Source organism: Triticum urartu, chromosome 5, assembly GCF_003073215.2.
Source record: "Triticum urartu cultivar G1812 chromosome 5, Tu2.1, whole genome shotgun sequence".
Classification (NCBI taxonomy): domain Eukaryota; kingdom Viridiplantae; phylum Streptophyta; class Magnoliopsida; order Poales; family Poaceae; genus Triticum; species Triticum urartu.
This window is the reverse complement of record NC_053026.1, coordinates 592,857,089-592,871,364: the sequence shown is the minus strand read 5'-3', so window position 1 is coordinate 592,871,364 and position 14,276 is coordinate 592,857,089.

The window sequence follows — 14,276 nt, the reverse complement described above, 5'->3', positions numbered from 1 at the left end:
CAAGGAAAGTCCCTCCCGGACACGGGACGAAGTCTTCAATCTTGTATCTTCATAGCCCAGGAGTCCGGCTGAAGGTATAGTCCGGCCATCCGGACACCCCCTAATCCAGGACTCCCTCAGTAGCCCCCGTACCAGGCTTCAATGACGATGAGTCCGGCGCGTAGATTGTCTTCGGCATTGCAAGGCGGGTTCTCCTTCAAATTCCATGTACCTGTTGAATAAAGTCCGGTTTCTTGTAAATGTTGCGCTCCTCGGCTTCTACGCCCAATAATGGCCGTCTCCCACGTGTCAAACGAATATGAAAAGTCTAAGTGTTTTTACATCCACACCCCTAGCCGCGTAAATGATCCGCCCATTTACGGGGACGAGGATTTAGATCCAAACCACACCTTCTCCCCTTCGCGAGTGTTCATCAGAGCGCATCCGACAAAGGTCCATACCACCATGGCCAGCTGTCGCAACTCCTCCTTTCGCCCTTCCAGCCCTCAGCCTGGATATTGGGAGAGATGCTCCATCCCGCATAGCGAGCTAGTGACGCTCTAGACCAAGGGATTTCTCCCCCCGGCCTATATGGTCCCGGTTCGAGCCGGTCTTGCCATCTATAATGGCGAAGAGCAAGCGGAGAGTGCCCCTAATCCCTCCAAAGGAGAGCGGGTATGCCTCGTCCCTTATTTAATAAGAGGGCTCGGATTTCCAATCCATCCATTTCTCCAGGGGCTCCTGGAGTTCTATGGCCTCCAGCTACACAATCTTACGCCTGCCTCCGGATTGCATATCGCGGGCTTCGTAGCCCTTTGCAAGCTGTTTTTGGGTGTTGAGGCTCATTTCAGGCTGTGGAAAGAGCTATTCTGCCTTGTGCCCCGCTCTCAGAAGGGGTCGATATATCAAGTGGGCGGAGCCGAAGTGTGGCGCATCGCCGGGACCGGATATCTATCCGGAACCCCAAAGAAGGCGTCTGAGGACTGGCCTTCGGAATGGTTTTACATAGAGGACGTCCCGCTGCCGGATCCTGTCCGGATCGGCCTCCCTGAGTTCGACAGTGCCCCACTAAAGAAGCGCCTAAGCTGGCGTCCACGGAGCCCTCAGAGGGAAAGTGACAAGGACGTCTGTTACCTGATGAGCCGGATAAGATTGTTAGCTCATTCCGGACTGACCATGATCGGGGTCATGGCCGCATGCATCATGCGAGGGGTGCAGCCGCTACAGTATAGAGGCCACCCCATGTGGGATTTCAACGGGGAGGACGACGCCACCCGCTACGGCCGTAAGGGACCGGATTCGGCTGCGGCCCTAACAAAGACCTTGTCCGCTTTGTACAAGGGAGAAGAGGAGGAATTTCTCCGCGTCAACCCGCAGGGTGGATTTTCTATGTACATTCCCCCAAGCTGGTTAAGTGGTTTACTTGCCCATCCGTTTTATATGCCCATTGTTAAATATTCAGTCTAACGACTTTAACACAGGAACTGCGCCAGACTGTTAAAGAAATAAACAACCCTCCCCCACAACCCGAGGACCTAGGACGGTCCCTCGACCCGGCCTCTCAAGAGGATCCGAACTTATCTGTGGAGCTGATTGATGGAGTGTTCCATCAATTGAGCAAGGACAATGCCTTGGTGGCCATTACGGCCGATTACCCAGGGATAATCCCGGCCTCCCAGGTAACTGAGATCGAAGTCCCAGTACCCCGAATAGGGGTCCGCCCTCTCGTGTTTTCAGTTTCCTGATTACAACCGAGCTTTGCAGGGGAGGTTTTTGAGACGGGAGGCCGAACCTGCGGCGACAAGCCAACGAGGGGTCGCAGGGCCCCGTGGGCAAAAAAGAGGTGCAGTCCGGACCAAGATGCCAGCGCAAAGGTATGGCGCGCCCCTTATCCCGGGTGTTATACCTTCAAGGCATGTTAACACTCGTGCTCTCTTCAGGACAAAGAGACCTCGTCGGACTATATCCGGAGAGGCTGCCAATCGCGCCTCCACCAGCCAGGCTCCAAAGCCTGGTCCGGAGGCGGAGGCGAACACAAGGCGCGCACCAGACGCTCCTCCGACGGAGGATGTGGACAGGTTGTCTGCGACCAACTCTGAGGTGGAGAGTGCCATGAACCACAGGCGTCGCCGAACAATTCTTCGCGACGCTTGTTTCTCCCGAGAGGCATTAGATGCCTTCAATTTGGGAGATGCGTACCTCCGTGCCGCTCAAAATGGTCTAGCCAGAGCCACGGAGCAATATGTAAAAGACATACGGGTAAGAAAATTTTGGTAATTATATATATATATACCAGTAGCCCCCGAGACTTGAAACAGTTAGAATAACTGATTTAAGGATCATATGTTATGCAGGTTCTTACAAAAAAGAATTCCCAACTGTCCCAGGAGCTGGAAGAGTGAAAAGCCCAACTTGAGGCCGCACTAGCTATGACAGGGGAGCCTAAGGAGACCCCCTCTGGTAATATACACTTCAAAAGATAAGTATTTTGCGAAGCATGACATGGGTGCGAATCTGACAAATGAAATTGCAGATGGCGCCGGATTGAGTCCGGAAAGGCAACAACTCCTATGCGAGCTGAAGGCTAGGGACAAGGTGCTGAGAAAGGTGAGGCGGGAGAAGAACGATCTCCAAGATGCCAACACCAAGCTGGGCGTCGACCTGAAAGATGTTTGTGCCCAGCTATCAGACTCCGTTAAGGAGAATCAGCGGCTTCGGCGCGGCATATTTAGTAAGTGCTTGAACAAACCTTTGAAAAAAAGTTCGGCGAGCAAGTCGACTAACAGAGTAATGTCTGTAGGTCTGCTAACAGGTCGTCCTGCAGAGGAGATGCCCGGTTCTACGGGTGACCTTCTTCCCGAGCTCTCGCAACTGCTCGAGCGAGTTCGGCAGGCGATGCAAGGCGTCGCCCAGGCCTTGTGTCCATCCATCTCCATGCCCGAAAGTCTTGGAGAGCTTGTGGAGAAGCTAAAGGGAGCACGACGGCGCTTCCGATTGTGGAAGATATCGGCCTGCCATCAAGGCGCTAGGGAGGCCTGGGCCATGGTGAAGACGCGGTACACAAAGGCTGACCCCAACCACATGGCCGAGGTCGGTCCTGTGGGGCCCGATGGGAAGGAGATCCCTGTAAGCTTAGTATACGGCCAAGTAGAATTGGCCGCAAAGTATTCCCAACAGGACTGTAAATTAGATAGCCTGTTAGATGGTATTGAAGAGGAATACAATCAGTCAGAATGACTATGTAATTTAATTGACATTTATAATGCCTTCTAGCCGGATTGTAGATTGTTTGTCATGGCCGACCTTTTCGCTTCAGCCTCGGGACCTGACGGTCTGGAGTGTGTCCGAATTCCCATGCGGTTATGTAAGAACCGGGGAATGCATGGAGACCAGGCGTAGGGGTCATTAGTGCCTGAACAGACAAGTGCCCGACTAGTTATGTTATATTACATGGTTAGTAAGAAACAACTTCCAGGGAGAATAGTTCCGTTAGGGGTTCCTTTCCCTAGGAGGCATGCCCTAAAGTGCATGCCCATTCTACGAAAAAGACGTGGAAAAAAGCATCTGGGGCGCATAAATAAATAAGTGAAAAAAATCATCTTTTAGGTCACCGGCCGAATATTCCCTTAAGAACGCTAGCTTTCGGCTTCACCCAGTCTGAGGTACACATCCGGCTGATCCAGCAGTAACAATCGCAGAGGTGCTCCCTTTACTGCCTAGCCGAATAATCGGGAACGTATGGGTAAGCACAGGAGCCAGGCAACCCAGCTTGGCCAAAACTTAAGTCATATCGATGCATATAATGGTGAAATAGAAGGTACATGCGGAAGTGTAACACATGTGTTGGGCATGAAGCCCGTATAAATAAGCTTCTGGTAAAAGAAGCCCCCAGGTTTAATGAGTGCGAATAGCACGTCATTTGATGAGCCTTTAAAGGCTATAAGAGAAAGGAAGGGGAGAAGGAGAGAAATGTAAGACAGATAGTATATAAAAAATGGACAGAGGAAGGAGACGAACACAGAGTCCGGCGCTAGGCATAGAATCTTCGGAGACGGGCTGCGTTCCATGGGTTCGGCTCGAATCGGTTATTCGATGCATCTCGCAGGAGGTATGCTCCACCAGTCAGGACTTGGTCAATTATGAAGGGACCTTCCCACTTGGGCTTGAGTTTTTCCTTTTTCTTGTCCGGCAAGCGTAGAACTAATTCGCCAACGTTGTAATTTTTGGCCTGTACTTCTCTGCTTTGGTATCTTCGAGCCTGCTGTTGATAGAATGCGGAACGAGCTTTTGCCACGTCACGCTCCTCCTCCAATGCGTCCAAACTGTCCTGCCGATTGAGCTCGGCTTCTCTTTCTTCGTACATGTGCACTCGAGGTGAGTCATGAATTATGTCGCAAGGCAAAACTGCCTCTGCGCCATACACCATAAAGAATGGTGTGTATCCGGTGGTGCGATTCGGCGTGGTCCGCAGCCCCCAGAGTACGGAGTTGAGCTCCTCTACCCAGTGCGTGTTATATTCCTTGAGGGACCGCATTAATCTGGGTTTGATGCCGCTCATGATAGGACCATTTGCACGTTCGACCTGGCCGTTAGTTTGTGGGTGATAGACGGAAGTGTAATCGAGCTTGATGCCCATGTTTTTGCACGAGAGTTTTACCTCGCCGGCCGTAAAGTTCGTGCCGTTATCAGTGATGATGCTGTGGGGGACGCCGTAACGGTGTACAACCCCAGATATAAAGTCTATCACCGGTCTGGATTCGGCCGTCTTAACAGGCTTGGCTTCTATCCATTTGTTGAACTTATCCACTTTGACCAGTAAGTATTTTTGCTTGTGGGTTCCGCCTTTAAGGGGTCCAACCATGTCAAGCCCCCAGACCGCGAAGGGCCAAGTGATGGGGATAGTTTGGAGGGCGGTGGGTAGCATATGGCTTTGGTTTGCAAAGAGCTGGCAACCGACGCATCGCTGGACTAAGTCCTGGGCGTCTGCCCGGGCCGTCGGCCAATAAAAGCCTGTACGGAAGGCCTTGCTTACAAGGGACCGAGCTGCAGCGGGATGACCGCCGAGTCCGGCATGAATTTCAGCCAGGAGGTTCCGCCCTTCCTCTTCGAAGATGCACCTTTGAAGGACTCCGGTAGTGCTTTTCTTATAAAGCTCTCCCTCATGGACTTTGTAGGCTTTGGATCACCGCACTATGCAGCGTGCCTCATTTTGGTCCTTGGGGAGTTCCTGCCTAGTAAGGTAGGCGAGGAATGTTCTGTCCACGGGGCGATGATGGCCATTATTACGTGGGCTGAAGGTGTTATTTCATTGGCAGAGCCTCCGATTGTGTCAGAATGTTCGGTGTCGGGCAGTGCGGTTGGGTACGGGCTGTTATTGTTCGGCTCCCCTTCCCATTCTACGGATGGCTTGAACAGCCTTTCCAAGAAGATGTTGGGGGGGCGGGACTACATCTCTTTTTGCGCCGATGCGTGCCAAGACATCTGCCGCCTGATTATTTTCCCGGGCTATATGGTGAAATTTAAGCCCTTCGAACTGAGCTGACATTTTTAGGACGGCGTTGCGGTAAGCTGCCATTTTTGGATCCTTGGCATCGAAGTCTCCATTTATATGGGATATTGCAAGGTTCGAGTCCCCGTGCACCTCTAGTCGTTGAATGCCCATGGATACTGCCATCCGGAGACCATGTAAAAGGGCCTCATATTTGGCTGCATTGTTGGAGTCTGTGTACATAATCTGGAGTAAGTATTGAACTGTGTCTCCTGTCGGGGACGTCAAAAGGACGCCAGCCCCTAGTCCGGCCAACATCTTGGAGCCGTCGAAATGCATGATCCAATTTGAATATGTGCCGTACTCTTTAGGGAGTTCGGCCTCTCGCCGTTAGGCCCGGGCATCTTGAGTTTCATGTACCCGTAATGGGGTATTGCTTGGAAGATTGTAAACGCTTCCCGCCCTAGCAGAGCGTGATAACCGCTGCTGAACGGAGCCACATGGAACGTGACCTCTTCGGACCTGTAATTATCCGGCGTGCCGAACACCGCATCTAGTGTGATTTTTCCTGTACAACACGCTTCCCAACTGGGGATTATTCCTCTAAAGGTTGTGCTGCTTCGCTCAATGCGGTTCCATTCTATTTCCATTTTTTGAAGGGTTTCCTCATAAATGAGGTTCAATCCGCTGCCGCCGTCCATGAGTACCTTGGTAAGACAAAAGCCATCCACTATTGGACTGAGGACCAATGCGGCTGGTGCTCGGGCTGTTCGGAATTTAGGTTCATCACTGGCGTTAAAGGTAATAGCTGTGTCACTCCATGGGTTTATTGTTGCTACTTGGTAGACTTCGGCAAGGCTGCGGAGTGTCCTTTTTCGCATATTATTTGATGCGAAAATCTCGAAGACTGTTAATACCGTATTGGTATCTCTGGGGTGGCTTTCTGTGGCCTCCGGAATTTGGAGATCTTCGCCAATTTTGGCCACCTGCCGGAGTATCCAACATGCTCTAAGGCTGTGAGTTGGTGTGGCGTCCTCTGTATTGTGAATTTTACAGGGTCCATTAAGACATCCTTCCAGTACGGTTCCATGCCCTGTAGAGGGTTTGTGCCTTTTGGTGTTTGACCCGGGTGTCTGGCGATGATGCACCCTTTTATTTCGGACTGGGTTTGTATTCAGGGCCGGATCGTCCCAAAATTTTATTTCGGTTTTCCAGGCGCTTTCCATTGCACAATACTTTCGTACCATGGTCACTAAGTCAGCGAAGCGTGTAATATCACGGCGACTTATGGCGTTGAGGATTCCCTTGTCCGTGCAATTTTTGCAGAAGATTGAGATTGCGTCTTCCTCGCGGCAGTCCCTTATCCTGTTCCTAACCAGGAGGAATCTAGCCCAGTAATGATGTACTATTTCATCGGGCTCTTTCCTAATTTGGGATAGATCGCTTATGTTCGGGTGGGTGGGTGGAATTAAATCCGAAGCCTCACCCAATCTGAGGCTCAAAGGCCGAGGAATTTCTGAACTCGAAACTTTGGATTCCTGGATGTTGTCCAATGAATCCAGCCCGTCGCCTGACTCTAAGTTCAGGTCTTGAGTGATATCCTCCCCTCCGCGGGTATCCGGCTTGGAGGGATCAGGAATCCGGACATAGCTAGTCCTTAAGATAGATGAAGGGTCGCCGCACTGTCCCTCTACCACGGCAACGTGATGGGTGACTTGGGGAGAGTTAATCTCTCTCAGATCGGGTTTAGGCCCAATCCGGTCGTAATCCGTAGCGACTCCCAGGGCGGCGATGCAATCCAAGAGCTTGGTTATGGAGGAGAGCTCCATTGGATCTAACTGCTCGGCGAGTTCCGAGCTGACATGAAGATTGTTTTTGATGGCTCGAGAGGTCATCTTCGACGCAGAAGCCGAACAGGCGGTCATAAGAAAACCACCTAGCCGGAGGGTTTGGCCGACAGCAAAAGCTCCCTTAGCAATGGTGCCGTCTTTAAAGATGGGGCGAGGCATCCTTCCTGATGGCGATGACACAGAGGAACTCTCAATGAAAGCACCAATGTCGGTGTCAAAATCGGCGGATCTCGGGTAGGGGGTCCCGAACTGTGCGTCTAGGCCGGATGGTAACAAGAGGCAAGGGCACGAAGTTTTACTCAGGTTCGGGCCCTCTTGATGCAGGTAAAACCCTACGTCCTGCTTGATTAATATTGATGATATGGGTAGTACAAGAGTAGATCTACCACGAGATCGGAGAGGCTAAACCCTAGAAGCTAGCCTATGGTATGATTGTTGTTCTATATGTTGTCCTATGGACTAAAACCCTCCGGTTTATATAGACACCGGAGAGGGTTAGTGTTACACAAAGTCGGTTACAATGGTAGGAGATCTACATATCCGTATCGCCAAGCTTGCCTTCCACGCCAAGGAAAGTCCCTCCCGGACACGGGACGAAGTCTTGAATCTCGTATCCTCATAGCCCGGGAGTCTGGCTGAAGGTATAGTCCGGCCATCCGGACACCCCCTAATCCAGGACTCCCTCAAGGACTACCTCTGAAGATCCGGAAACCAAGGTTTCCAAACGGGAGAAGAACTCTTCATCAGAGGGTCCTACCTCGAAGGGTATTCTTGTCGCACAATGTCCGCACGGGGATCAGCCCTCTATCGAGCTGTAAGTAATCGAAAAGTACTTAATAGTGAAAACATCCTACCTTACTTCCAAAGACAATAACTGATGCTTATAAATTGTAGTCCGGGTTGTAGCCCTTCTCGATAGAGTTCATCTTCGGGGGATCTTCTTGCGGAGACGATGGAGAGTGAAACGCCTCCCCCGGACACCCCGCCTCAAGAAGCGGGCGACCTTGAAGTATCGTCGCGAAGGGTATCTGCGGATCCACTAGGGCCAGAGGATAACCCTTTGGCTGCCCGGAATCCCTAGTATCCGGCTCCTAAGGAGAGCGACAGAAGGGTCCATACAGTGTGCGGTCGGACGAGCTGAAGGATCTGCTGGGGCAAGCGGCCGTCTCGGAAGCGCATTGTATGCTAATGGTTACGGTAATTGAAAGGATTTCATCCGCTGAAAGCGGTTTGCATGAAGCCTTTATGAGTCTGCTGAAAGGCATCGAGGTACGTGAAATAATGTATGTTTTTATCAGTACCACATACGTTAGGTATGCCCTATGCAGATAGTAGCCCCTGAGACTCTGGTTGTCGTCGAGAACGGCGGCAGACAGAGGATCATAGACCCAGGTAATAACCAGACCACTTTTATGTGCAGGTGGCTGAAGCTCCGGTGGCTAGCCGAACTAATGGGTTTGCCGAGCTAAAGCGGCAACTTGATGCGGCAGATGCCGACATCGTGCTTGTCAACAAGCGGCTTGACGAGGCACAGAGTGAGTGATTTTTCTGGTGATCGTCACATAATAAGAGTAGCATGATGCCAGTATATTTAATATGTTGTGCCTGCAGATGGAGCTGCCACCATGGAGACCCTTTGGACGGAGCTTGCCCGAGCCAAGGAGCAAGAAAGGAGTAGCAATGCGGCCGCTTTAAAGGCGGCCGAAGAGTTAAGGGCCGAACAGGCCGCGCATTGCGAGAGCAAGGAAAAAATTAGCCAAGATGGATGTATAGTTAAAATATGCCGCTGACCGTTACCAGCTTCTTGAAGAAGAAAACAAGGCGAAGGCAACGGACTTGGAGAAGGCCCTGGTGGCTGCCAAGGAAGCCTGCTCCAAAATTAGAGCGACGAAGGAGGAGCTGAATCAAGCTGCAGATATCGTGTCTAGGAAGCCCTTCTTGTCGCGGACTAAGTTCAGAGATCCGAAGTATGCTCCTCTGGACCGGCTATGGAGTTCGGCGGATGCGTACATGGATTTGGCTGCAAGTGCTGCTGATGCGGCCGAGTACTTCAAGGATCAGAAAGGTCCCAAAGTGGAAAAGCTGTTCTGGTCACAGTTTCATGCTCCAGTCCGTCCGCTGCTGTTGAATGAGTGATTGGCCGAGTGGGCCGAGCTCCATAGGTTGTCCGGACTTGCCATGAGGTCCATTGTGGATCACCTGTGGCCGGGAGGGCCAAGGCCGAATAGCTACTTTAGCTTAGTGCAACAATTCCTTGGTGCTGTGCCACGCATCGATGCTGTAAAGAGATCGGAAGGCACAGAAGGTGCGCGGATGGCCCTTGCCCGTGTCAAGACATACTGGGTGGAGATGGAGGCCACCACTGTTGCGACATAGGGTTCGACCGTAGGCCGAGTGGCTGCCGAGCACTACTTTGAAGAAGTTCTTGAAGGCGCTCGTTCGATAGAGGCTCAGTGCTCGAAGAATATTATGCTCCAGTGACATGTATTCCCATTGTACAAACAATGTTTTACTGAATTATCAAGGCTATTGAGGGAGTCCTGGATTAGGGGGTGTTCGGGTAGCCAGACTATACCTTCAGCCGGACTCCAGGACTATGAAGATACAAGATTGAAGATTTCGTCCCGTGTCCGGATGGGACTTTCCTTCGCGTGGAAGGCAAGCTTGGCGATGCGGATATTCAAGATATCCTACCATTATAACCAACTTTGTGTAACCCTAACCCTCTCCGGTGTCTATATAAACCGGAGGGTTCTAGTCCGTAGAACAACTTCATCATACAACAATGATACCATAGGCTAGCTTTTAGGGTTTAGCCTCCTCGATCTCGTGGTAGATCTACACTTGTACTACCCATATCATCAATATTAATCAAGCAGGACGTAGGGTTTTACCTCCATCAAGAGGGCCCGAACCTGGGTAAAACATCGTGTTCCTTGCCTCCTATTACCATCTGTCCTAGACGCACAGTTCGGGACCCCCTACCTGAGATCCGCCGGTTTTGACACCGACATTGGTGCTTTCATTGAGAGTTCCTCTGTGTCGTCGCTTTTAGGCCCGATGGCTCCTCCGATCATCAACAACGATGCAGTCCAGGGTGAGACTTTTCTCCCCGGACAGATCTTCATCTTCGGCGGCTTCGCACTGCGGGCCAATTCGCTTGGCAACCTTGAGCAGATCGAAAGTTACGCCCTTGGCCATCAGGTCAGGTTTGGAAGCCTAGACTACATGGCGGACATCCGTGGGGACTTGATCTTCGACGGATTCGAGCCTCAGCCAAGCGCGCCGCACTGTCTCGATGGGCATGATATAGCTCTGCCACCGAACAGCGCCTTGGAGGCCGCACATGCGCCGGTTCCGACCATTGATTCAGAGCCTACTGCGCCGATCGAGGATCAGCTGTTGGACGCTGCCTCAGGGGCTGCGATCTCATAGGCGATCGAGCCGAACTCCAGCCCCGCACTCCGCATGGCCCGTGACTCCGAGGAGCCGGATTCCTCTCCGAACTCCGAGCCCCCCCGCACCCCTGCTGATCGAATCCGATTGGGCGCCGATAATGGAGTTCACCGCCGCGGACATCTTTCAGCACTCGCCCTTCGGCGACATCCTGAATTCGCTAAAGTCTCTCTCTTTAACAGGAGAGCCCTGGCCGGACTACGGTCAGCAAGGATGGGATTCAGATGATGAAGAAATTCAAAACCCACCCACCACCCACTTCGTAGCCACTGTCGATGACTTAACCGACATGCTCGACTTCGACTCCGAAGACATCGACGGTATGGACGACGATGCAGGAGACAACCAAGAACCAACGCCTATAGGGCATTGGACGGCCACGTCATCTCACGATGTGTACATGGTGGATACCCCTAAAGGAAGCAACAACGAGGAAAACGGGGATGGAAAGAGGGATCGATCTCTCGAAAAACAATCAAAGCGTCGGCGTAAACGCCGACCCAAGCCCCGCCTAGATAAAGACCCAGCCATAGAGCAGGATGAGCCGGTAGACGACGAGCATGCCTTAGAGCAACCGTCCCAACAGGACAACCCAGATAGAGAAACCGAACATCCCTCCCCCGGAGAAAATGGCATTCCGGACGACCCTACGCCGGACAAGCCCACGAAGCAGAAGAACCTCCACAAACGGCTCGTTGCAACCGCACGCAGCCTGAAAAAGCAGAAGCGGAAGCTAAAAACTGCGGAAGATGCACTCAGGATCAGATGGAGTAAAGTAATCAGTACCGCAGACAAACACGGCGATAGTCGCCGCACTAAAAACTATCCGAAGAGAAAGCTACTGCCTGAATTTGACGAGGAGTCCTTAGAGCCCTCGGATTCCAAAAGCGAGAAAGCCACACGGTCGGATAGACGACCCCATGGCCAGCATAAAGCGGCAAGCAGCGCCGCACTTAAGCCGGCATGCGACCCACTTAAGGATTCGCATCATGGCCCAGCCAGGTCCATTTACGGGCCAAGAAAGCAAGCTCTCGTAAGCAATGCAGTAAAGCCATTATCAGAATTCGGCACACCCAAATACAGGGGTGCCGCACACCCCCTATGTTTCCCCGATGAGGTCCTGGATTATGAATTTCCAGCGGGATTCAAACCCGTAAACATAGAGGCATATGATGGAACAACAGACCCTGGAGTCTGGATCGAGGATTATATCCTCCACATACATATGGCTAGAGGAGATGACCTCCACGTCATAAAATACTTACCCCTCAAGCTTAAAGGGCCAGCCCGGCATTGGCTCAAAAGCCTTCCTGAAAACACAATCAGAAGTTGGGAAGAGCTCGAGGACGCTTTCCGAGCAAATTTTCAAGGGACCTATGTCCGCCCTCCGGATGCAGACGATCTTAGTGACATAACTCAACAGCCCGGAGAGTCAGCTCGGCAATTCTGGAATAGATTTCCTACTAAAAAGAATCAGATAGTCGACTGTCCGGACGCTGAAGCCTTAGCGGCTTTCAGGCATAATGTCCGAGACGAATGGCTCTCCAGACACCTCGGCCAAGAAAAGCCAAGAACAATGGCCACACTAACAAGCCTCATGACCCGCTTTTGCGTAGGAGAGGACAGCTGGTTGGCAAGATGCAGCACCAGTGACCCAAGTACATCCGAAACTAGGGATGGAAACGGAAAACCGCGACGCAATAAGGACTGTCGCCGGACAAAAGAAAAAAGTCCGAAGAGCACGGCAGTCAACGCCGGATTCAAAATCTCACGACAGAATCAGAAAAAGCCGCCCCTGCAAGATAACAGGGATGACCTATCCAACCTAAACAAAATCTTGGATAGGATATGTCAAATACACAGCACTCCCGGAAAGCCTGCTAACCATACCCACAGAGATTGTTGGGTTTTCAAACAATCCGGCAGACTCAACGCCGAACACAAGGGGATCGACACACCAAGCGAAGACGAGGACGAACCCCAAAAGCAGAGTACCAGGAAGCAAAAGAATTTCCCACAAGAAGTAAAAACAGTAAAGTTACTCCACATAACAAAACGTGCGGCGCCCATAAAGGTACGCACCCCACGACCTATCCCAAAGGAATCCCGCCACTGGTTGTCAAAACCAATCAACTTCGATCATCTGGATTATTCTAGAAGTGTCAGGAACCCAGGCTGGACTGCCCTGGTACTCGATCCAATAATTGGCGTACTCCAGTTTTCGAATGTCCTTATGGACGGTGGCAGCAGACTCAACCTGATATATCAGGACTCAATCCGCCACATGGGGATCGACCCAAAAATAATTCGCCACAGCAAAACCTCCTGTCAAGGAGTAACGCTAGGTCCGGACACCCATTGCATGGGTTTTCTCCGGCTCGAGGTTATTTTCGGCTCTGGCGATAACTTCCGTCGCGAAAAGCTGACTTTCCACATCGTCCCATTCTCAAGTCGCTATCAAGCACTACTGGGACGCGAAGCTTTCGCCCGCTTTAACGCAATACCGCATTATGCATCTCTTACGCTTAAGATGCCCGGTCCACGCGGCATCGTCTCCTTAAAGGGGAAGCAGTGAGAACACCTCCCCCAAGCGGAGGATTGTGCGGCCGCTTTAACAGCCCCACAATACAATGGCTTCACCAGCCAGAACATCGGAACAGGTCATTAAGACCACGGACACGGATAGACGAGTCCGGCACAAAAGTATCGTTGATAAAGGCTTAGTGGCCATATACCCCTGAACTAGGGGCTTCACAAGTATAAAATAAGAGACAATAAAGCTCAATTTTTCATATTTTACTTTACACTTTGTCTATTTCATATAACTTTTGTTCGGCACGCCCCTTTTTCAACTTAGTTGCTCTCTTTTTACAGATGAACGTCATGCTGCGCCTGTCCAGGATACGGCACAACGAAGACACAGGCGCAGACGTGCAGTAGGGACCCGTTCCAAGGATTCTTTTCAGATTAAGACCCTGCGTAAACCTTTTTTACTGTCTCTTATTGATACACATCCCCTGGTTCTATGACCAAGGAGGAGGCTGGCGTCTTGGCATGTGGCCACGTCAGAATTCTTGCGCGTACCTGGACACTAGGGGCTTATACCTGAGAGCGTTACCTCGCCCGCTCTCATAAAGAACGAATACCTTAGGGAGTGTTCGGCGTCGCGAGTTTGGCCTTATATGCATTAGCTCCGAGTCATGATTTTGGTCAAATGTTGGGTTGCCCGCTCCTGTGTTCAGCCGCCTTACGTTCCGCTCTATCGGCTAAGGCGGCACCAGGAGAACTACTGCGATTATGCCCTGGTTCGGCCAGGCGAGCACCTTAGTAGAGAAAGCCAAAAACCGACTGTCATGATATGGCGTGAGACTGGTCAACCACTCGATGACCCTCCGGAATCTGTAGGATTCCTCCGCATTAAAGAAGGGCCGTTTCCCAGCCAGGCACATACGTGCCCCGAATTCGGGCGAGCGCACTCGCCACCAGGGGCTACCTAAATAGTC